We start from the raw sequence: 24,687 nt of genomic DNA on the forward strand, positions 1-24,687 counted from the left end.
TTAACCTTAAACACTTCAAAATTTGACGTTTGGAACAACTTCAAAACTGGACTTTTGAGAAACATAGTTGAGCGTGTAATTCTGACGTGAGACTAGTAATAGTGAGCAGGGGAGAACACGGCATATAAAAGAGGTCCCAGTCTTCAGCAGTGAAATAGACCCAGGGTGTGATGTATCTACCTGTCTCCCTTTGGGGCGCTATAAAGGCCTACATTAAGACTCTCTGTCTCATTGTAATGCACTGATATACTGGCACCAAAGCACCCCTTGTGTCCACCATATAGCACTCTGACCACGGCAGTCTTACATGGCTGTAAAGTATGTTCATCTTTATGGCTCTGAAGACATTGGTCCCATTTCACTCTGCTATACAGATCTGTCTGACAACACCACACAAGGAGCTGTAAATGACTGATCTGACCACAGAGGTTCTCTGAAACCTACTGTATATGCAACCACTGAATCTCTTGCTGTCTCTGTCTCAATTCAATGGGGTCTCTCTCATCACAGTAATTAATGCAGACCCTCTGCTCGAATCAGCACAAGCTACACACACACACACACACACACACACACACACACACACACACACACACACACACACACACACACAAGATCTCAAGAACTCTAATTTAACTAGGCAAGTCAGTTAAGAACAAATTCTTATTTCCAATGACGGCCTACACCGGCCAAACCCTAACGGTAGTGGGCCAATTATGCTTTTCCCTATGGGACTCCCAATCATGGCCGGTTGTGATACAGCCTGGAATCGAACCAGGGTGTCTGTAGTGATGCCTCAAGCACTGAGATGCAGTGCCTTAGACCGCTGCGCCACTCAGGAGTCCATCATCCTAGACAGCCCAGACCCACTGCAATTTTCATACCGCCCCAACAGATCTATAGACAAAGCAATCTCAATTGCCCTCCACACTGCCCTCACCCACCTAGATAAGAGGAATACCTATGTGAGAATGCTGTTCACTGACTACAGCTCATCATTCAACACCATAATCTCCTCCAAGCTCATCACCAAGCTGGGGACCCAGGGACTGAACACCTCCCTTTTTAACTAGATCCGGCCCCAGGTGGTGAGGGTAAGCAACATCACCTCCACCACGCTGACCCTCAAAATGGGGTCAAACGTTTTGGATAGCCTTCCACAAGCTTCCCACAATAAGTTGGGTGAATTTTGGCCCATTCCTCCTGACAGAGCTGGTATGACTCAGTCAGGTTTGTAGGCCTCCTTGTTCGCACACGCTTTTTCAGTTCTGCCCATAAATGTTCTATAGGCTTGAGGTCAGGCTTTGTGATGGCCACGCCAATACCTTGACCTTGTTGTCCTTAAGCCATTTTGCCACAACTCTGGAAGTATGCTTGGGGCCATTGTCCATTTGGAAGACCCATTTGCAAACAAACTTCAACTTCCTGACTGATGTCTTGAAATGTTGCATCAATATATCCACATAATTTTGCTACCTCATGATTCCATCTATTTTGTGAAGTGCACCAGTCCCTCCTGCAGCAATGCACCCCCACAACATGATGCTGCTACCCCCGTGCTTCGCGGTTGGGATGGTGCTCTTCAGCTTGCAAGCCTCCCCCTTTTTCCTCCAAACATAACGATGGTCATTATGGCCAAACAAATCTAATTTTGTTTCATCAGACCAGAGGACATTTCTCCATAAAGTATGATCTTTGTCCCCATGTGCAGTTGCAAACCGTAGTCTGGCTTTTTTAAGGCGGTTTTGGAGCAATGGCTTTTTCCTTGCTGAGTGGTCTTTCGGGTTATGTCGTTATAGGACTCCTTTTACTGTGGAAATAGATACTTTTGTACCTGTTTCCTCCAGCATCTTCACAAGGTCCTTTGCTGTTGTTCTGGAATTGATTTGCACTTTTTGCACCAAAGTACGTTCATCTCTAGGAGACAGAACGCGTCTCCTTCCTGAGCAGTATGACGGCTGCGTGGTTCCATGGTGTTTATACTTGCGTACTATTGTTTGTACAGATGAATGTGGTACCTTCAGGCATTTGGAAATTGCTCCCAAGAATGAACCAGACTTGTGGAGGTCTACAATTTTTGGCTGATTTCTCTTGATTTTCCCATGATGTCAAGCAAAGAGGCACTGAGGTTGAAGGTAGGCCTTGAAATACATCCATAGCTACACCTCCAATTGACTCAAATGGTGTCAATCAGCCTATCAGAAGCTTCTAAAGCCATGACATAATTTTCTGCAATTTTCCAAGCTGTTTAAAGGCACAGTCAACTTAGTGTATGTAAACTTCTGACCCACTGGAATTGTGATACAGTAATTATAAGTGAAATAATCTGTCGTTAACAATTGTTGGAAAAATTACTTGTGTCATGCACAAAGTAGATGTCCTAACTGACTTGCCAAAACTATAGCTTGTTAACAATACATTTGTGGAGTGGTTGAGAAACAAGTTTTAATGACTCCAACCTAAGCGTATGTAAACGTCCGACTTCAACTGTATATCAGGCAGTGTGAATGGAAGGCCCAGAAAATGTTTAAAGACTTCTGCCGCCCTCGCCATAGACTGTTCTCTCTGCTTACGCACAGCAAGCGGTACCAGTACATGAAGTCTGACACCAACAGGCTCCTGAACAGGTTCTATCCCCAAGCCATAAGACTGTTAATAGCTAACACAATGGCTACATGGACTATCTGAGTTGACCCTTGTATTTTATTTCTCTATACACACTCACACACACTGACACTTCAACACACACACAAACACTCACTTATTCATTTGCTCACACATACATAATATGCGCATACATTTATACTGACTCCACACACACCTACTCACATACAGTCATCGTATACGCTGCTGCTACTCTGTTTATCATATATCCTGATGCCTAGTCACCTTACCCCTCTACATGTCTCCCTCTATCGATCCAGTATCCCTGCACATTGTAAATATGCTACGGGAACTGACCCTGCATATAGATAGAATGATTACTTACTTTCTCCTGTTCTTCTTATTTCTTATTTTTATTTCTTGTGTGTTTTTGTTCTACCTTGTGTTATTTTTTGTGCTACATTGATATTGATTACTGCATTGTTGGGTTTGGAGCTTGTAAGAGAGGCATTTCACTGTACTTGTGAACGTGATTTTAAAACTTGAAACACACACACACACACACACACTCATACTCACATGCACCCCCGGGGGAACAAGAAGGGGCTATTCTCCACTTTTAACTCAGGGAGAAATACATTTTTGAGGAGAAAAAGTGAAAGGAGCGTGTTTGCTTTTGACCCGTCTCTAAACAGTAATCCCAGAGAGAAAGTGAGGTGCGTGTTTGAGCTGATCTTATGCTGATCTCATTGAGATCAACACCTTTGGGCTGGGCTTTAAATCTTTACCAGGCTTCACAAGGTTCACTGCCTAGAGACAGACAGACAGACAGGCGCAAACAGTACAAAGCCTTGCCGTGGCCTATTGGAGAGAGAGAGAGGGTGAGAGAGAGAAGGAGTGCATTTGTGATAAAGGATAAATAAATGGAATGGAAAGATATGATCATTTCCATGTAAAAGGACCCATGAGCACCGACATGTGAAGTTTATAGGAGTATGTCAAATACAGTATGGTGTCATATGAAAGCTATGAGTCTATATTTCTGAGAAAGTTTGGCATATATACATTTTTCAACCATTTTCCATCCCAAAAATTTGGAATAAGCAAAGGTTTTGATTTCTGGCCAAACAGATGGAAAAGAGGTCTTAGAAAACGTCTAATAGTATATTATAAATACATCAAAACACAGTAGTGTTGATGTAAAGACCCCTGACAACTGACATCAAAGTGTATATTTCGTTTTTGGATAAATGTTTCTGCCTTGTGCCTTGAAATTCCGTTACCAACCACCCAAGATTCTTTCTGATTTGGTCTTGTTTGGAGACAGCGCTCATTCAAATAATAGCCCGTGTGTAGAATAATACCCAAACGTGCAAAGGAGGATATTGTGTAATTATACCTTTTTTGTGTACCTATTTCACCATGAAGAGACTGAAATTCATATCCATAATTATGCATTTCTGTGTAGTACAGATCAGGGACCGATGATATTCCGTTACCGCAGATTCCATTAGCGGGATTCCAATTCCATTAAGCGGAACATCTCTTTTGGTTACTTACTGTAGTTCAATAACCAAAAGAGATGTCATGTCATAGCTGATACCCCATTCTTTCTGCAGATGTCGTTGAATCTTACTTTAGAGCATATATTAAACGTTTTGGAAAAAGTGGACAAATAAATGACTGAGGGAGATTTTACCGAAATTCTGTTACCAAACTTTGCATCTGCACAGTTCTTCCAGTAATTGTGTTTTTGTAAAATGTTTAGTGGCAGTTGTTAAAAGTAGTAATTGTGTATAGAGTTGTATGGTTTGTTAAACTTTGAAATCAATGTTTTTTGTTTAGCATACATTTTAATGGAAAAATCTGAGTGGCAGCACAATTCCGTTACTGTGGAATTGCCTATAGGGAAGAAGAGAAAGAAACAAAGGCATCTCTGGCAGTCATCCAGACCAGATGAGCAGCTCCTCTCTCTCTCTCTCTCCCAATGTATCTCCCTCTGGTTTTTTTTTCTCTCTCTCTTTCTCTGTACTGTATCTCTCTCAATTCAATTTCAATTTCAATTCAATTTAAGGGCTTTATTGGCACGGGAAACATATGTTAACATTGCCAAAGAAAGTGAAATAAACAATAAAAAATGTACCTTAAACATTACACTCACAAAAGCTCAAAAAGAATAAAGACATTTCAAATGTCATGTCTATATACAGTGTTGAAACGATGTGCATATAGTACAAAAGGGAAAATAAATACAAATAAATCTAGGTTGTATTTACACTCACTCTCTCTCTCTCTCTCTCTCTTCCCCTCCGGTCCCCTCTGAGTCCCCCACTGGGTACCCCTGCAGTGAGGTCAGTGGCCGTTGCTAAGCAATCATCCGGTCCATTACCCTGGCAACATGTTCTAAAAGACCACACCACATGTAGAGTAGAGCCACCTGCACCGCATATAGCGTGCCAATCAGTCTGCCCATCACATGCATGCACACACACACAGACACACACGCTCACACACACACACACGCTCACACACACACACAAACACACACACACACACACACACACACACACACACACACACACACACACACACACACACACACACACACACACACACACACACAAACTGTTATTCCTCATATTTACCATACACTTATTAAATATGTCTGCCTGCTGTTGTTTAGTAATGATTTGATTGCCTCAGCAGGCTGAGACACATCTCATCTCTCAATGTTGATGTGAAATAAATGATGTTCTGATCAACAGAGCTCCTACAGCTCTGTAGAGATGATTAGAGGTTGTTGTGTCAGAAAGTTAGTTTGGTACCATCTGGGCTGCTCTCAAGGCAGTCATGTTTTGTTGTGTTTGATAAAAGCAAGAGCCTTGAAGGATTTCACCAAACCGTTTGCGATACATGATTCAATTGCGACCCATTATGCATCTTTAGCTCCTTGAAAAGCACTATTTGAATAACGTGTTATTATTAGTCATTTGCTTTGTTTTCTTTCACCCTCCTTTGCATTACACAGTACTTTAATCTTTTTCAGCATCGTGGAAGTGTATGTTTGCCTGCAGTGTGAGTCTGCTAGAGCTCCAGCCCACTGTAAACCTGTCCATAGTCCTGGGTGTTCTTGTGTTAGCTAGCAGACACAGCCCAGCCAGTGTAATAAAGCCCAGAGAATGCTGCTGCTTTACGGTGGTGTCCTGGGAGCGTGCTCTGTCTGTACATGCATGGTGATCTACAACACTCTGGCTAAAGCAGCTCCCTGCTCCGGCTGTAAATAACCAGCAAGCTATTAGAGCTGGAGCACTGCAGAACTGCCTGGAATACACACACACATGACAGCCTGCACACACACACATATGTACACATAGACACACACACACATATGTACACATAGACACACACACACACACATGTACACATAGACACACACACACACACATATGTACACATAGACACACACACACGTTTGAGCACATACATCATTAGCTGGGATTGATTAACGAGGCAGTTTGAATTGATCTTGTTCTTGTCAGGCGGGTCCAAGACATGATGTGGGCGTGTCACTACATAAATCCATCGACATCAGGTCTGTGAAAGTTAACCCTTGATCCAGTTATGGTTATTGGTGCTCGTCATTTATCAGCAGCTTTGACATAATACAGCAGCAGGAAGATCATTCAGTTGCAGCCATTCAGAAGTGTAAATGTTCCAACAAAACGTAGGGGCATATTATTATATTTTATTTCACTATAGATGTCCTTGACTTCACCTTCTGAAAGAGTTTATCACACTACCAATGTACCACTGCTGCAGCAAAGGCATTTTGAAAAGTCACTTTTGAATGTCTCACGGTCATTATGTCATCGTGGGGCCCTGTGTGAATCAGGTGGGTTCTCAGGTATCAGTATGAGGTATGGAGAGCAGCTTCCACCTGGACCGTAAAGTATCTCTCCTTCTCTCCATAGAACCCAACAGCCTCTAGCTGCACTTCAATCTGAATGTTAGCACTCTGAAACACACACACACACACACACACACACAGGCTCGAGAAGGGACAATGGTGGTAATTGACAGTTTGAGTCACTAGGATTCAGTCACAGACTCTCCAAACTCTCTATTTCCAGGGGCCGGATGTTCCCCTAATGCAGAAATGATTGCAGCTGCAATCATATTATTCATCCTCTCAATCGTGAAAATTCAGTCACCTTGGAAAATGTATACATAGGAGGAAAATGCAGTTTCTGTTTCGAAGTTCCCAGCCACTCCTGTCTCTCCTCACTCGACATGCCATTCCCATTTATTTAAATGGCAACACAGGGCTAAGCCTGGAAATTCTACCTCTCCTTCTACACCCTCACAATTACCCAGGAGGCAGTGAGCCTCTGAGGGATTCAGAGATAACGTATGGAAATGGCTTATTAATTAAGCATGAGGGCTGACTCCTCACCTTGTCCGAAACATATGCGTACACACACACACACACACACACACACACACACACACACACACACACGCACGTCGCTCCAATTCAGTGTGTGTGACGAAGAGGAATCAGGCCAATGTTAACAGTAATACTGTACATACTTTCTTTACTGGGCAGTAATCACAAAAACATTGTTCGTTAACATGTTCTTTAACATGCTCTTTAACATGCTCTTTAACATGCTCTTTAACATGTTCTTTAACATGCTCTTTAACATGCTCTTTAACATGTTCTTTAACATGCTCTTTAACATGCTCTTTAACATGCTCTTTAACATGTTCTTTAACATGCTCTTTAACATGCTCTTTAACATGTTCTTTAACATGCTCTTTAACATGCTCTTTAACATGTTCTTTAACATGCTCTTTAACATGCTCTTTAACATGTTCTTTAACATGCTCTTTAACATGTTCTTCAACATGCTCTTTAACATGTTCTTTAACATGCTCTTTAACATGTTCTTTAACATGCTCTTTAACATGCTCTTTAACATGTTCTTTAACATGCTCTTTAACATGTTCTTTAACATGCTCTTTAACATGTTCTTTAACATGCTCTTTAACATGTTCTTTAACATGCTCTTTAACATGTTCTTTAACATGCTCTTTAACATGTTCTTTAACATGCTCTTTAACATGTTCTTTGACATGCTCTTTAACATGCTCTTTAACATGCTCGTTAAAATGTTCTTTAACATGCTCTTTAACATGCGCTTTAACATGCTCTTTAACATGTTCTTTAACATGCTCTTTAACATGCTCTTTAACATGTTCTTTAACATGCTCTTTAACATCTTTAACATGCTCTTTAACATCTTTAACATGCTCTTTAACATGCTCTTTAACATGTTCTTTAACATGTTCTTTAACATGCTCTTTAACATGCTCTTTAACATGCTCTTTAAAATGCTCTTTAACATGTTCTTTAACATGTTCTTTAACATGCTCTTTAACATGCTCTTTAACATGCTCTTTAAAATGCTCTTTAACATGTTCTTTAACATGTTCTTTAACATGCTCTTGAACATGTTCTTTAACATGCTCTTGAACATGTTCTTTAACATGCCCTTTAACATGCTCTTGAACATGTTCTTTAACATGCTCTTTAATATGTCCTTTAACATGCTCTTTAGCATGTTCTTTAACATGTTCTTTAACATGCTCTTTAACATGTTCTTTAACATGCTCTTTAACATGTTCTTTAACATGCTCTTTAACATGTTCTTTAACATGCTCTTTAACATGTTCTTTAACATGCTCTTTAACATGCTCTTTAACATGTTCTTTAACATGCTCTTTAACATGTTCTTTAACATGCTCTTTAACATGTTCTTTAACATGCTCTTTAATATGTCCTTTAACATGCTCTTTAGCATGTTCTTTAACATGTTCTTTAACATGCTCTTTAACATGTTCTTTAACATGCTCTTTAACATGTTCTTTAACATGCTCTTTAACATGTTCTTTAACATGCTCTTTAACATGTTCTTTAACATGCTCTTTAACATGCTCTTTAACATGTTCTTTAACATGCTCTTTAACATGTTCTTTAACATGCTCTTTAACATGTTCTTTAACATGCTCTTTAACATGTTCTTTAACATACTCTTTACCATGCTCTTTAACATGCTCTTTAACATGTTCTTTAACATGCTCTTTAACATGCTCTTTAACATGTTCTTTAACATGCTCTTTAACATGCTCTTTAACATGCTCTTTAACATGTTCTTTAACATGCTCTTTAATATGCTCTTTAACATGTTCTTTAACATGCTCTTTAACATGTTCTTTAACATGCTCTTTAACATGTTCTTTAACATGATCTTTAACATGCTCTTTAACATGTTCTTTAACATGCTCTTTAACATGTTCTTTAACATGCTCTTTAACATGTTCTTTGACATGCTCTTTAACATGCTCTTTAACATGCTCGTTAACATGTTCTTTAACATGCTCTTTAACATGCTCTTTAACATGTTCTTTAACATGCTCTTTAACATGTTCTTTAACATGCTCTTTAACATCTTTAACATGCTCTTTAACATGCTCTTTAACATGTTCTTTAACATGCTCTTTAACATGTTCTTTAACATGCTCTTTAACATGTTCTTTAACATGCTCTTTAACATGCTCTTTAACATGTTCTTTAACATGCTCTTTAACATGTTCTTTAACATGCTCTTTAACATGTTCTTTAACATGCTCTTTAACATGTTCTTTAACATACTCTTTACCATGCTCTTTAACATGCTCTTTAACATGTTCTTTAACATGCTCTTTAACATGCTCTTTAACATGTTCTTTAACATGCTCTTTAACATGCTCTTTAACATGTTCTTTAACATGCTCTTTAACATGCTCTTTAACATGTTCTTTAACATGCTCTTTAATATGCTCTTTAACATGTTCTTTAACATGCTCTTTAACATGTTCTTTAACATGCTCTTTAACATGTTCTTTAACATGATCTTTAACATGCTCTTTAACATGTTCTTTAACATATTCTTTAACATGTTCTTTAACATGCTCTTTAACATGTTCTTTGACATGCTCTTTAACATGCTCTTTAACATGCTCGTTAACATGTTCTTTAACATGCTCTTTAACATGCTCTTTAACATGCTCTTTAACATGTTCTTTAACATGCTCTTTAACATGCTCTTTAACATGTTCTTTAACATGCTCTTTAACATCTTTAACATGCTCTTTAACATCTTTAACATGCTATTTAACATGTTCTTTAACATGCTCGTTAACATGTTCTTTAACATGCTCTTTAACATGCTCTTTAACATGTTCTTTAACATGCTCTTTAACATGTTCTTTAACATGCTCTTTAACATCTTTAACATGCTCTTTAACATCTTTAACATGCTCTTTAACATGCTCTTTAACATGTTCTTTAACATGCTCTTTAACATCTTTAACATGCTCTTTAACATCTTTAACATGCTCTTTAACATGCTCTTTAACATGCTCGTTAACATGTTCTTTAACATGCTCTTTAACATGCTCTTTAACATGTTCTTTAACATGCTCTTTAACATGTTCTTAACATGCTCTTTAACATCTTTAACATGCTCTTTAACATCTTTAACATGCTCTTTAACATGCTCTTTAACATGTTCTTTAACATGTTCTTTAACATGCTCTTTAACATGCTCTTTAACATGTTCTTTAACATGCTCTTTAACATGTCTTAACATGCTCTTTAACATGCTCTTAACATGTTCTGCTTTAACATGCTCTTTAACATGCTCTTTAACATGCTCTTTAACATGTTCTTTAACATGCTCTTTAACATGTTCTTTAACATGCTCTTTAACATGCTCTTTAACATGTTCTTTAACATGCTCTTTAACATGCTCTTTAACATGTTCTTTAACATGCTCTTTAACATGCTCTTTAACATGTTCTTTAACATGCTCTTTAACATGCTCTTTAACATGTTCTTTAACATGCTCTTTAATATGCTCTTTAACATGCTCTTTAACATGTTCTTTAACATGCTCTTTAACATGCTCTTTAACATGTTCTTTAACATGCTCTTTAACATGTTCTTTAACATGATCTTTAAACATGTTCTTTAACATGTTCTTTAACATGCTCTTTAACATGCTCTTTAACATGCTCTTTAACATGCTCTTTAACATGATCTTTAACATGTTCTTTAACATGCTCTTTAACATGTTCTTTAACATGCTCTTTAACATGCTCTTTAACATGCTCTTTAAAATGCTCTTTAACATGTTCTTTAACATGTTCTTTAACATGCTCTTTAACATGTTCTTTAACATGTTCTTTAACATGCTCTTTAACATGTTCTTTAACATGCTCTTTAACATGTCCTTTAACATGCTCTTTAGCATGTTCTTTAACATGCTCTTTAACATGTTCTTTAACATGCTCTTTAACATGTTCTTTAACATGCTCTTTAACATGCTCTTTAACATGCTCTTTAACATGCTCTTTAACATCTTTAACATGCTATTTAACATGCTCTTTAACATGATCTTTAACATGTTCTTTAACATGCTCTTTAACATGTTCTTTAACATGCTCTTTAGCATGCTCTTTAACATGTTCTTTAACATGCTCTTTAACATGCTCTTTAACATGCTCTTTAAAATGCTCTTTAACATGTTCTTTAACATGTTCTTTAACATGCTCTTTAACATGTTCTTTAACATGTTCTTTAACATGCTCTTTAACATGTTCTTTAACATGCTCTTGAACATGTTCTTTAACATGCTATTTAACATGCTCTTTAACATGTTCTTTAACATGCTCTTTAACATGTTCTTTAACATGCTCTTTAACATGTTCTTTAACATGCTCTTTAACATGTCCTTTAACATGCTCTTTAGCATGTTCTTTTACATGCTCTTTAACATGTTCTTTAACATGCTCTTTTACATGTTCTTTAACATGCTCTTTAACATGCTCTTTAACATGTTCTTTAACATGCTCTTTAACATGTTCTTTAACATGCTCTTTAACATGTTCTTTAACATGCTCTTTAACATGTTCTTTAACATGCTCTTTAACATGTTCTTTGACATGCTCTTTAACATGTTCTTTAACATGCTCTTTAACATGCTCTTTAACATGTTCTTTAACATGCTCTTTAACATGTTCTTTAACATGCTCTTTAACATGTTCTTTAACATGCTCTTTAACATGTTCTTTAACATACTCTTTACCATGCTCTTTAACATGTTCTTTAACATGCTCTTTAACATGCTCTTTAACATGCTCTTTAACATGCTCTTTAACCTGCTCTTTAACATGTTCTTTAACATGCTCTTTAACATCTTTAACATGCTCTTTAACATCTTTAACATGCTCTTTAACATGCTCTTTAACATGTTCTTTAACATGTTCTTTAACATGCTCTTTAACATGCTCTTTAACATGCTCTTTAATATGCTCTTTAACATGTTCTTTAACATGCTCTTTAACATGTTCTTTAACATGCTCTTTAACATGTTCTTTAACATGCTCTTTAACATGCTCTTTAACATGTTCTTTAACATGCTCTTTAACATGTTCTTTAACATGCTCTTTAACATGCTCTTTAACATGTTCTTTAACATGTTCTTTAACATGCTCTTTAACATGCTCTTTTACATGCTCTTCAACATGTTCTTTAACATGCTCTTTAACATGCTCTTTAACATGCTCCAGTAAAAAACACATATTGAGCTTTTACAGGCTGAGGGACACGAAGGTGCTCTATACTTCCCTTTCTCCGTCCAGTTTATCTCTCTCTCTCTTACTTCTTGTTCTTCGTCTTTTGCCCAATCCCCCTTTTCCCCTCTATCAATTCAATTCAATTCAATTCAAGGGCTTTATTGGCATGGGAAACATGTGTTAACATTGCCAAAGCAAGTGAGGTAGACAACATACAAAGTGAATATATAAAGTGAAAAACAACAAAAATGAACAGTAAACTCTCTCTCTCCCTCTCTCTCTCCCTCACCCCCTCTTTAACATGTTCTTTAACATGCTCTTTAACATGCTCTTTAACATGTTCTTTAACATGCTCTTTAACATGTTCTTTAACATGCTCTTTAACATGCTAGTAAAAAAACACATATTGAGCTTTTACAGGCTGAGGGACACGAAGGTGCTCTATACTTCCCTTTCTCATTCCAGTTTATCTCTCTCTCTCTTACATCTTTTTCCCAATCCCCCTTTCCCCTCTATCTCTCTCTCCCTCTCTCTCTCCCTCACCCCCATCCCTTCTCTAAGTGTGTGTGGAGATGTTGTGATTGATGGTGTATGGCTGTAGGTTCTAAATGGGGTGTTTTATTCAATGGTGGGAGGAAGGATCGGGGGTCTGTACTGCTCCCCAGAGCCAGCCTCTAACTTGGAGATTTATACAGCAAGGCCCATGTTTCCTGCTTCAATTGGAGATTAAATTGCCACAGGGAGAAGGAAACAACTACCTGTGTTCATAAAGAGGCCTGCAATGAATCCAATCCAGTGTGTGTGTGTGCGGGCGGGCATGTGTGCATGTGTGTGTGTCACTTCCTCAGGCAGTAGTGCACTAGAGTTGCCCTGCTCTCTGTGAAGTCGAGGTTATTCCTACTGTGCTGCGTCTCTCTCCTCCCCTGTCAGGTTCTCTAGTGGGTAGCTGACAGCAACATCAGGGGAAAGCGGGAATCAGTGCTAGTACAATGTGTGTGTGAGTCATACTGACACCTGAGAACCCAATCTTCATTAGCTCCATACCATAGACAGCTAACCATGTTCCTGTCATTCTGCCTCAGCTTGGGCTGACATGTAACAAGAGGTTTGTGTAGCTTTACGTCTCACCCTGTCATTCACTCGGAGTATATTTTCAGAGAAGGCTGATGACAGAAAATATTAAGTGTACATTTTGCAGGTTGTGTGTATGGGGGGAAAAACATAGAATACCGTAAATCACTGAGTATTGTAAACTCACTGTATTTCTGATTTTCATTGTAATTTAGGCTAGAGGTTGAAGCTTGGATAACACAGGCATATTGGTTCATATGCACATAGATACACCCTCTAAACTTTAAATGACAACCATCCCTGCTAATGATTCTGAATCATTACCTCAATATTACCAGAACATCAGAATGTAACTGTGCTTGTCCCCTGCCAAGCATCTCATCCCTCTGAATGCAGCTTTAATGTTACTACAGCGACATGTGTGATTTACATGACATATCCCACACCTGATTCACTGACACAGGCAAGCTGAGAGAGGTTTGTGTGTGTGTGTGTGTGTGTGTGTGTGTGTGTGTGTGTGTGTGTGTGTGTGTGTGTGTGTGTGTGTGTGTGTGTGTGTGTGTGTGTGTGTGTGTGTGTGTGTGTGTGTGTGTGTGTGTGTGTGTGTGTGTGTGTGAGTGTGTGTGTGTGTGCGCATCTGTTGGAGCGACAGGCACCGTTTGTGTGCGTGAAACATTCACACACACGCACAGATTCAGACACACACACACACTTACACACACGCTATCTCTCTGCGTGAAGTCGTAAAAGCGGGTGAATCATTGTTCAGCATACACACTGCCTCTCAGCCCTGGAAAATATTCAAATTGTTTTAATTTTCCGCCTGGGTGGCTTCAGATGATGGCTCCACAGAAAGAAAACAAGGAGAAGAAAAATTGAATTAGAAGAATCATATTGTAGGAAAACTGCGTCTGAGTTGAATAATACAATTCCACACTTCCTTTTTATTTTTGTATTTTTTTTTTAGGGGATAGATCAGTTATGAAATTAGCTAATCAAATGGGAGACTACAGTTGAAGTTGGAATTTTACATACACTTAGGTTGGAGTCATTAAAACTCGTTTTTCAACCACAATTTCTTGTTAACAAACTATAGTTTTGGCAAGTCGGTTAGGACATCTACTTTGTGCATGACACAAGTCATTTTTCCAACAATTGTTTACAGACAGATTATTTCACTTATAATTCACTGTATCACAATTCCAGTGGGTCAGAAGTTTACATACACTAAGTTGACTGTGCCTTTAAACAGCTTGGAAAATTCCAGAAAATGATGTCATTGCTTTAGAAGCTTTTGATAGGCTAATTGACCTAATTTGAGTCAATTGGAGCTGTACCTGTGGATGTTTTATTTCAAGTCCTACCTTCCAACTCAGTGCCTCTTTGCTTGGCATTATGGGAAAATCAAGAGAAATCAGCACCTCAGAAAAAAATTGAAGACCTCCACAAGTCTGGTTCATACTTGGGAACAATTTCCAAATGCCTGAAGGTTCATCTGTACAAACAATAGTACGCAAGTATAAACACCATGGGACCATGCAGCCACCATACCGCCCAGGAAGGAGATGCATTCTGTCTCCTAGAGATGAACGTACTTTGGTGCGAAAAGTGCAAATCAATCCCAGAACAACAGTAAAGGACCTTGTGAAGATGCTGGAGGAAACAGGTACAAAAGTATCTATATCTACAGTAAAACGAGTCCTATATCGACATAACCTGAAAGGCCGCTAAGCAAGGAAGAAGCCACTGCTCCAAAACCACCATAAATAGCCAGACTACGGTTTGCAACTGCACATGGCGACAAAGATCGTACTTTATGGAGAAATGTCCTCTGGTCTGATGAAACAAAAACAGAACTGTTTGGCCATAATGACCATCGTTATGTTTGGAGGAAAAAGGGGGAGGCTTGCAAGACGTAGAACACCATCCCAACCGTGAAGTACAGGGGTGGCAGCATCATGTTGTGGGGGTGCTTTGCTGCAGGAGGGTTGGTGCACTTCACAAAATAGATGGCATCATGAGGAAGCAAAGTTATGTGGATGTATTGAAGCAACATCTCAAGACATCAGTCAGGAAGTTAAAGCTTGGTCGCAAATGGGTCTTCCAAATGGACAATGATCCCAAGCACACTTACAAAGTTGTGGCAAAATGGCTTAAGGACAACAAAGTCAAGGTGGCCATCACAAAGCCCTGACCTCAATCCCATAGAAAATGTGTGAGCAGAACTGAAAAAGTGTGTGTGAGCAAGGAGGCCTACAAAACTGATTCAGTTACACCAGTCACTGTCAGGAGGAATGGGCCAAAATTCACCCAACTTATTGTGGGAAGCTTGTGGAAGGCTACCTGAAATGTTTGACCCAAGTTAAACAATTTAAAGGCAATGCTACCAAATACTAACTGAGTGAGTGTATGTAATCTATTGACCCACTGGGAATGTGATGAAAGAAATAAAAGCTGAAATAAATAATTCTCTCTTCTATTATTCTGGTGTTTCTTAAAATAAAGTGGTGATCCTAACTGATCTTAAACAGGGAATTTTTACTAGGATTGAATGTCAGGAATTGTGAAAAGCTGAGTTTAAATGTATTTGGCTAAAGGTGTATGTAAACTTCCCACTTCAACTGTATCAAATAACATTACTTCAAATCCCCAGTTCCTTGTTGAAGCTGAATTGAGGAACTTGATCAAATCAAATCAAAGTGTATTGGTGGCGTACACAGTTTAGCAGATGTTGTAGCAGATGCAGCGAAATACTCATGTTACTAGCTCCTAACAATGCAGTAAAATGTCAATCAGGGCAACAAATAATCTATTTAAAAACCAAAAAACTGAAAGAACAACAAGAAATCAAGGAATGTTGGAACAAATCCAATTAACAGCCCAAATATCACTGTAACAATCATCCAAATTAAATCTATACGTATCTATACAACAGTAGATATATTACAATGATCTATATTGAGAATACAGTATTCAAATGCACCATAGCAAAATTGATAGAATTGCAGGAAATTAACTTGGTGAATGGTGTGTGTAGACAGTATGGACAGTATGTGAATAGACAAAAGTGTGTACAGCAGTAGTTATATAGGATGAGCCTTGACTTGAATACAGTACATACAGTGCCTTACGAAAGTATTCGGCCCCCTTGAACTTTGCGACCTTTTGCCACATTTCAGGCTTCAAACATAAAGATATAAAACTGTATTTTTTTGTGAAGAATCAACAACAAGTGGGACACAATCATGAAGTGGAACGACATTTATTGGATATTTCAAACTTTTTTACCAAATCAAAAACTGAAAAATTGGGCGTGCAAAATTATTCAGCCCCCTTAAGTTAATACTTTGTAGCGCCACCTTTTGCTGCGATTACAGCTGTAAGTCGCTTGGGGTATGTCTCTATCAGTTTTGCACATCGAGAGACTGAAAATTTTTCCCATTCCTCCTTGCAAAACAGCTCGAGCTCAGTGAGGTTGGATGGAGAGCATTTGTGAACAGCAGTTTTCAGTTCTTTCCACAGATTCTCGATTGGATTCAGGTCTGGACTTTGACTTGGCCATTCTAACACCTGGATATGTTTATTTTTGAACCATTCCAATGTAGATTTTGCTTTATGTTTTGGATCATTGTCTTGTTGGAAGACAAATCTCCGTCCCGGTCTCAGGTCTTTTGCAGACTCCATCAGGTTTTCTTCCAGAATGGTCCTGTATTTGGCTCCATCTATCTTCCCATCAATTTTAACCATCTTCCCTGTCCCTGCTGAAGAAAAGCAGGCCCAAACCATGATGCTGCCACCACCATGTTTGACAGTGGGGATGAAATGTTCAGGGTGATGAGCTGTGTTGCTTTTACGCCAAACATAACGTTTTGCATTGTTGCCAAAAAGTTCAATTTTGGTTTCATCTGACCAGAGCACCTTCTTCCACATGTTTGGTGTGTCTCCCAGGTGGCTTGTGGCAAACTTTAAACGACACTTTTTATGGATATCTTTAAGAAATGGCTTTCTTCTTGCCACTCTTCCATAAAGGCCAGATTTGTGCAATATACGACTGATTGTTGTCCTATGGACAGAGTCTCCCACCTCAGCTGTAGATCTCTGCAGTTCATCCAGAGTGATCATGGGCCTCTTGGCTGCATCTCTGATCAGTCTTCTCCTTGTATGAGCTGAAAGTTTAGAGGGACGGCCAGGTCTTGGTAGATTTGCAGTGGTCTGATACTCCTTCCATTTCAATATTATCGCTTGCACAGTGCTCCTTGGGATGTTTAAAGCTTGGGAAATCTTTTTGTATCCAAATCCGGCTTTAAACTTCTTCACAACAGTATCTTGGACCTGCCTGGTGTGTTCCTTGTTCTTCATGATGCTCTCTGTGCTTTTAACGGACCTCTGAGACTATCACAGTGCAGGTGCATTTATACGGAGACTTGATTACACACAGGTGGATTGTATTTATCATCATTAGTCATTTAGGTCAACATTGGATCATTCAGAGATCCTCACTGAACTTCTGGAGAGAGTTTGCTGCACTGAAAGTAAAGGGGCTGAATAATTTTGCACGCCCAATTTTTCAGTTTTTGATTTGGTAAAAAAGTTTGAAATATCCAATAAATGTCGTTCCACTTCATGATTGTGTCCCACTTGTTGTTGATTCTTCACAAAAAAATACAGTTTTATATCTTTATGTTTGAAGCCTGAAATGTGGCAAAAGGTCGCAAAGTTCAAGGGGGCCGAATACTTTCGCAAGGCACTGTACATATCAAATGGGCAAAACAGTATGTAAACATTATTAGAGTGATCATTGAACAATGACTATGTAAAAGGACAACGGTCTCTAAGGTGCAGGGTAGAGTACCGGGTGTCTGAGGTGACAGTGTCTGAGGTTCAAGGCAGGGTACTGGGTGGAGGCCGGCGAATGGTGACTGTTTAACAGTCTGATGGCCAGGAGATACAAGCTGTTTATCAGTCTCTCGGTCCCAGCTTTGTTGCACATGTACCGTCTCTGCCTTCTAGATGGAAGCGGGGTGAACAGGCCATGGCTCGGGTGGCTGAGGTCCTTGATGATCTTCTTGGCCTTCCTGTGACACCGGGTGCTGTACCAATTGCTGTACCATGCGGTGATAGACCCCGACAGGATGCTCTCAAGGGTGCATCTGTAGAAGTTCGGGAGGGTCTTAGGGGCCAATCTGAATTACTTCAACCTCCTGAGGTTAAAAAGGCACTGTTGCACCTTCACCACACTATCTGAAGGGACCATTTCATGTCCTCAGTGATGTGCACGCCATGGAACCTGAGGCTTTTGACCCTCTCCACTGCTCCCACGTCGATGTGGATGGGGGCGTGGTCCCTCTGCTGTCTGCTGTAGTCCACCATCAGCTCCTTCGTTTTGTTGATGTTGAGTGAGAGGTTATTTTCCTGGCACCACTCCTCCAGGGCCCTCACCTCCTCCCTGTAGACTGTCTCGTCATTGTTGGTAATCAGACCTACCACTGTTTTGTCATCAGCAAACTTGATGATTGAGTTGGAGGCGTGCATGACCACGCAGTCATTGATGAACAGGGAGTACAGGAAGGGGCTGAGCACTCACCCCTGTGGAGCCCCCTGTGTTGAGGATCAGTGTGGCGGAGGTGTTGTTGCCTACAGTACCTTCACCACTTGGGGTCGGTCCGTCAGGAACCCAGTTGCACAGGGAGGGGTTCAGACCCATTTCCCTGAGCTTAGTGATGAGCTTAGAGGGCACTATGGAGTTGAAGGCTGAGCTGTAGTCGACGAACAGCATTGTTACATAGGTGTTCCTCTTGATTAGTAAGAAAGGGTGAGTGTGTTTGTGCGTGAGTGTACCTTGTGTTTTGTGTGTTAAACTTGTGGTTCCATGTGTGTATTTGTCATATTCTCTTCCTTCTCTGATTTGTGTTTATGTTGTGTACCGTGTGTGAGTCTATCTTTCTCCACGTACACTAGTTGTGTACAATGGGTATGCAAGTTGGACAGAGGCATTGAGTAGAGTCGCCGGAATGTTCTTATTCACGTAGAAAACTTTCACAATGTTCCAGACACGGAACACAATAACAAAATGTCAGAAAACCCAGTGGAAGAATTACATCATTTCAGAAAGGAAGAAAAGGAAGACAGAGAAAGTAAAGAATGGAGCAGAATGACAGCGTTCTCAAATCTGGCTTCAGGGCAGCAAAGAAAGAGCGAGAGAAAGAATGGCAATGGGGAGAGAGAGAGCAAAGATTGAGAATAGCGGTGTGTCAGTCAGAGCCAGTCATTTGGTGTTAGGATGTATAGGAGAAAGTCTCACTCCTCTATCTTTTCTCTAGAGGTGACCCTGAGTGGAGGAGAGAGCTCATTTACAGGTACAGTACAGACCAGTACATCTGAAAGAGAAACAGCCCACCCATCCCCTCTCTCTCCCCTCTGTCCTTCTTTCTCTCTCTCTTTCTTTGCTGCGCTGCAGCCAGATCTGGGAATGGTTTCGGTGTATCTCCGAATGCGTGTGTCTGTCTATGTTCCTGTGTATCCGCAAGTATATTTGTGTTGCTGCAGCATTTGTTTGTTCTTATAGCTAAATGTGGTGGATGGCGAGCCAGCCAGGAGAGAATCATCATTTCCACTGTTAACGGAAGTACAATAATATCCTGCTATTATTAGCTTTAGCAATCTTAAACACTCATATTCTACACCCAACTGAAGATGCTTTTTAGCACACATCTCATCACACACAAGCTACAAACCGTAAGGCTACACAAGCACACATTCACATCGCATGTGCATAGACCCAGTACAGTCCTGCACTTGCCCACCCACACACACACACACATATGCCAATTTTGTGTAAGTTCATGCATGTGTCATTTCGTGCCGAGTGGGAATGCCACTTGGTGTGCCCTGAGATGCCCATTCCAACAAGCTCTCACATTCTCATGTCAGAATTAGACAGTCATCCATATTTCTCAAGCTTCAAAATTCGAAGTGTTTAGTTGCCTCTCTTCCTCGTTCCAAGGTTAAGTTTAAGCATGAACTCTGAATGGTTAAGGTTAGGCATGAACTCTGAATGGTTAAGGTTAGGCATTAACTCTGAATGGTTAAGGTTAGGCATTAACTCTGAATGGTTAAGGTTAGGCATTAACTCTGAATGGTTAAGGTTAGGCATTAACTCTGAATGGTTAAGGTTAGGCATTAACTCTGAATGGTTAAGGTTCGGCATTAACTCTGAATGGTTAAGGTTAGGCATTAACTCTGAATGGTTAAGGTTAGGCATTAACTCTGAATGGTTAAGGTTAGGCATTAACTTTGAATGGTTAAGGTTAGGCATTAACTCTGAATGGTTAAGGTTAGGCATTAACTCTGAATGGTTAAGGTTAGACATTAACTCTGAATGGTTAAGGTTAGGCATTAACTCTGAATGGTTAAGGTTAGGCATTAACTCTGAATGGTTAAGGTTAGGCATTAACTCTGAATGGTTAAGGATAAGGGTTAAGGTTTGGGATAGGCTTAAAACAATAATGTCAAAAACAACTTTCTATCGCTGGATTTGAACATACAACCTTTGGAACCAGATGTTTACTCCCATCCGCCGTTCCTATTCACAACCAAATCCTACTTCCAGGTAACAGCGCTCATTGTTGCCCAGAGTGTCCGGCTGCTACGCCGTCTCCCGACGTCCTCAGACACGGATGGACGTGGAATAGTGACGTGTAACACGGGTGACCTGCCTGGCCCATTCACCCTGCCACATGGCATTCACAAGTCCACTGTAGTCCATGATTGGCTGGCTGGTGAAAGTCATAATGAACTAGCAGCCAGTGCCACATCCAAGCATGACGGATTGATGGGCCTAATGTGCAGTGCGATTGCAACCTGGGAGATTACAATTATTTCGTTGCTTTAATTGGCCATCAAGGATATGCTGCTAAATCTTAGCCTTACTCTCGTGATTTATCATGCTCCATGATGGATTTAGTATTTTTTCAATGTCCTTAATTCATTGTGCTAGAAAGGCTGTGTGACAGTCTGCCCTTGTCTCTTCCTTAACATAATGATTGGCGCTGAGCCACTCTATGATACTACAGTGAATGAGAGAACCACTAAACCACTGTAGATACGTATAGACACGTAGACACATTATACGTTTCTTGTAGAGGCGGGATTGCAGTGTGTGTGGCCCCGCCCCCCTTCTCCTGGTCTAATATCATGGCTGTGTGGTTCCCTGCCTGTCCGACAGTCAGAATGGCTTGTTTATAGCCAGATTCATTGTTTTTATGGCTGTGTTCTCCCTGTGATCGGCCCTGCTTCTTTTTTTTTTTTTTAAATGAACACCAATGGTCCAGCTTTTTAGAGTGTGCGGTCACGGTCGCTACCGGTAGCTGGCCCTGCACAGGTTAGCGGTTTTACCTGAGGGCCTATGCCCTGGACCATAAATGGACCGTGAATTTAATTATCTCTACGGGGGCTCAGCAAAGTGTTATGGAAGAGTTAGGGGAGCGTTACAGAAACGTTAGAGAAAGAATATTAGTGGGTTGCCATTAAAATCAACTCTCCTCATTAGGGAGGAGGGTTGACGAGAGGGAGAAGAGAGAAGGGAGAAGGAAGACACATGACAGGAAAGAGAGGGATTGCTGGAGAGAGTACAAATTAGGGGGAAGTGGGAGCTAAGCTTTATCGCCTTGAAAACAGTTTCTCCTCTAATCAACACTCCCTCCCCCTCTCTCTTGGTCTGTCTCTTTCTCTCTACTTCTCTCTCTTGGTCTCTCTACTTCTCTCTCTCTCTTGGTTTCTCTCTCTTGGTCTCTCTCTCTTGGTCTCTCTCTCTCTTGGTCTCTCTCTCTCTCTCTCAATTCAATTCAATTCGCTTTATTAGCATGACGTAACAATGTACATATTGCCAAAGCTTTAAAAATAAATAAAAATTGTCAACGGGACAACAGTAACAATAATAACCAAGGTTCAAAATAACCATACATTGAACAATAACAATAAGCATACAGTAGAGGACATGTGCAGGTTGATTGGTCTGTCAGACACTGTCCCTCAACTTATGGCAGGCAGCAATGTAGTGTGCTGCCAACCCACAGCTCTCTGCGTCCTCCCCCAACAGGACGGGTAGCCTATCCTCATCAGAGAGGTCTTTGAAATCTTGAATAAGGGTTTCAAATTTGGGAAAATGACACTCTCTAATTGTTTAATATTTTTAACATTTTGTCAGGAAATGCAGCTCCGTCGCAGGTTCTGCTGTTGTGCAGTGGTTGCACAGCCTTTCCTCTACAGGGAGCCAGGTTTTCCTGTGTCTAACCTTCTCAATGGCAAGGCTGTGCTCACTGAGCCTGTACTTTGTCAAGGTTTTTCTAAGGTTTTGATCACTAACCATGGTCAAATATTTAGCCACGGTGTACTGTCGATTTAGGGCCAGATAGCACTGCATTTTGCTTTGTGCTTGTGTTTGTGTTTCCCAATAAGCAATACAGTTTTGTTTTGACTGTGTTGTAATATGGTTTATTTTTTATAAATTTTTTTCACCTTTATTTAACCAGGTAGGCAAGTTGAGAACAAGTTCTCATTTACAATTGCGACCTGGCCAAGATAAAGCAAAGCAGTTCGACACATACAACGACACAGAGTTACACATGGAGTAAAACAAACATACAGTCAATAATACAGTATAAACAAGTCTATATACGATGTGAGCAAATGAGGTGAGATAAGGGAGGTAAAGGCAATGGAAGAATGTGCAAAGTAGAAATAAAAATAATTGGGTGCAAAGGAGCAAAATAAATAAATTAATTAAATACAGTAGGGAAAGAGGTAGTTGTTTGGGCTAAATTATAGGTGGGCTATGTACAGGTGCAGTAATCTGTGAGCTGCTCTGACAGTTGGTGCTTAAAGCTAGTGAGGGAGTGTTTCCAGTTTCAGAGATTTTTGTAGTTCGTTCCAGTCATTGGCAGCAGAGAACTGGAAGGAGAGGCGGCCAAAGATCCTGATTGATCGGATGTTCTGGTCTCTCTCTCTCTCTCTTGGTCTCTCTCTCTTGGTCACTCTCTGGTCTCTAAGTATACATCACTGATTCCCATTTTCCCTGGCCATCTCTGTCGTTTATCAGGGCTGGAGAGTTCTCTCCTCGAATGGCTTTCTACTTCATTACGCCTACACCAGGGACACACCAGACCAACAGCCCTACCTCACTGTGTGTGTGATGGTTTACTGAACCACAGGTCTAAGTTACACACATCCACTCCTAATGATCTCCACACTCCACTATGACATAAACCTGTCACCATCCTATTTAACTACACTCCATAGTAATGACAGTATGGCCTTATTAACTAGCTAACAAAGCAACTCTCGTCTCCAGGTGGCTGTAATGTTTAATAAAGATACTAAATGGCTGTATATATTCATAGTTAGGCTCTGGTCTCATAGCTGTAGAATGTTTAACACTGTTATGCTGCAGACACAAACACCACAGGTTTTATTGAAGACGGCTGTATAACGGGTTTGCATTACACACACACACACACACACACACACACACACACACACACACACACACACACACCATGCGGCTGTAGATGTATAAGGGCTTCTTAAAGAGGGTGTTTGTTTTGACATGTTAATGGAGGTTTTATAGCTAATATGATGGCACACTGCATGCTGTGCCACAGACTACAATATATATATATATTCTATATATATATACTGTATACATATAGAATAGATATAGTAGAATGGATAATTCTCTATTCTCTCTGGACACATGCCCTTCTAGAGAAGGACTTGCACTGTTAGAGGTTTCAACAAAATCTCCTTTAGAAAGTCATACGTTCAGAAAAGTCCTTTATGTCCTGATGTATTTACATCTTCTCCCAGGTTGAGGCTCATTATGGCTCCTGTGAGGGCTTCTAAGGCACTGCATCTCAGTGCTTGAGTCATCACTACAGACACCCTGGTTTGAATCCAGGCTGTATCACAACCGGCTGCGCACAATTGGCGGTCGGGTTTGGCCGGTGTAGGCCGCCATTGTAAATAATAATTTGTTCTTAACTGACTTGCCTAGACAAGTTCATATTTGGGCTAGAACGTTGGGGCCAGTAACCAAAAGGTTGCTGGATCGAATCCTTGAGCTGACAAGGTAAAATGATGTTGTTCTGCCCCTGAACAAGGCAGTTAACCCACTGTTCCCCGGGAGGCTGTCATTGTAAATAAGAATTTGTTCTTAACTGACTTGCCTAGTTACATAAAGGTTAAATAAAAACATTATATATGTGATCTCAGCAAAGTAACACAGCACACACTCTCTTTCATTAGACTGTGCCAGTGTTGGCTTTCGGCCTCTGC

The 24,687-nt window shown here is 40.1% G+C and overlaps 1 protein-coding gene across 2 annotated transcripts in view; it reads left to right on the top strand.

The window, feature by feature from the left end:
* The window catches only part of LOC109905613 (schwannomin-interacting protein 1), a 346,524-nt gene that overhangs the window by 74,477 nt on the left and 247,360 nt on the right, over positions 1-24,687 (top strand). The gene's annotated exons all lie outside the window — the stretch shown is intronic.

Source organism: Oncorhynchus kisutch, linkage group LG15, assembly GCF_002021735.2.
Source record: "Oncorhynchus kisutch isolate 150728-3 linkage group LG15, Okis_V2, whole genome shotgun sequence".
NCBI lineage: Eukaryota > Metazoa > Chordata > Actinopteri > Salmoniformes > Salmonidae > Oncorhynchus > Oncorhynchus kisutch.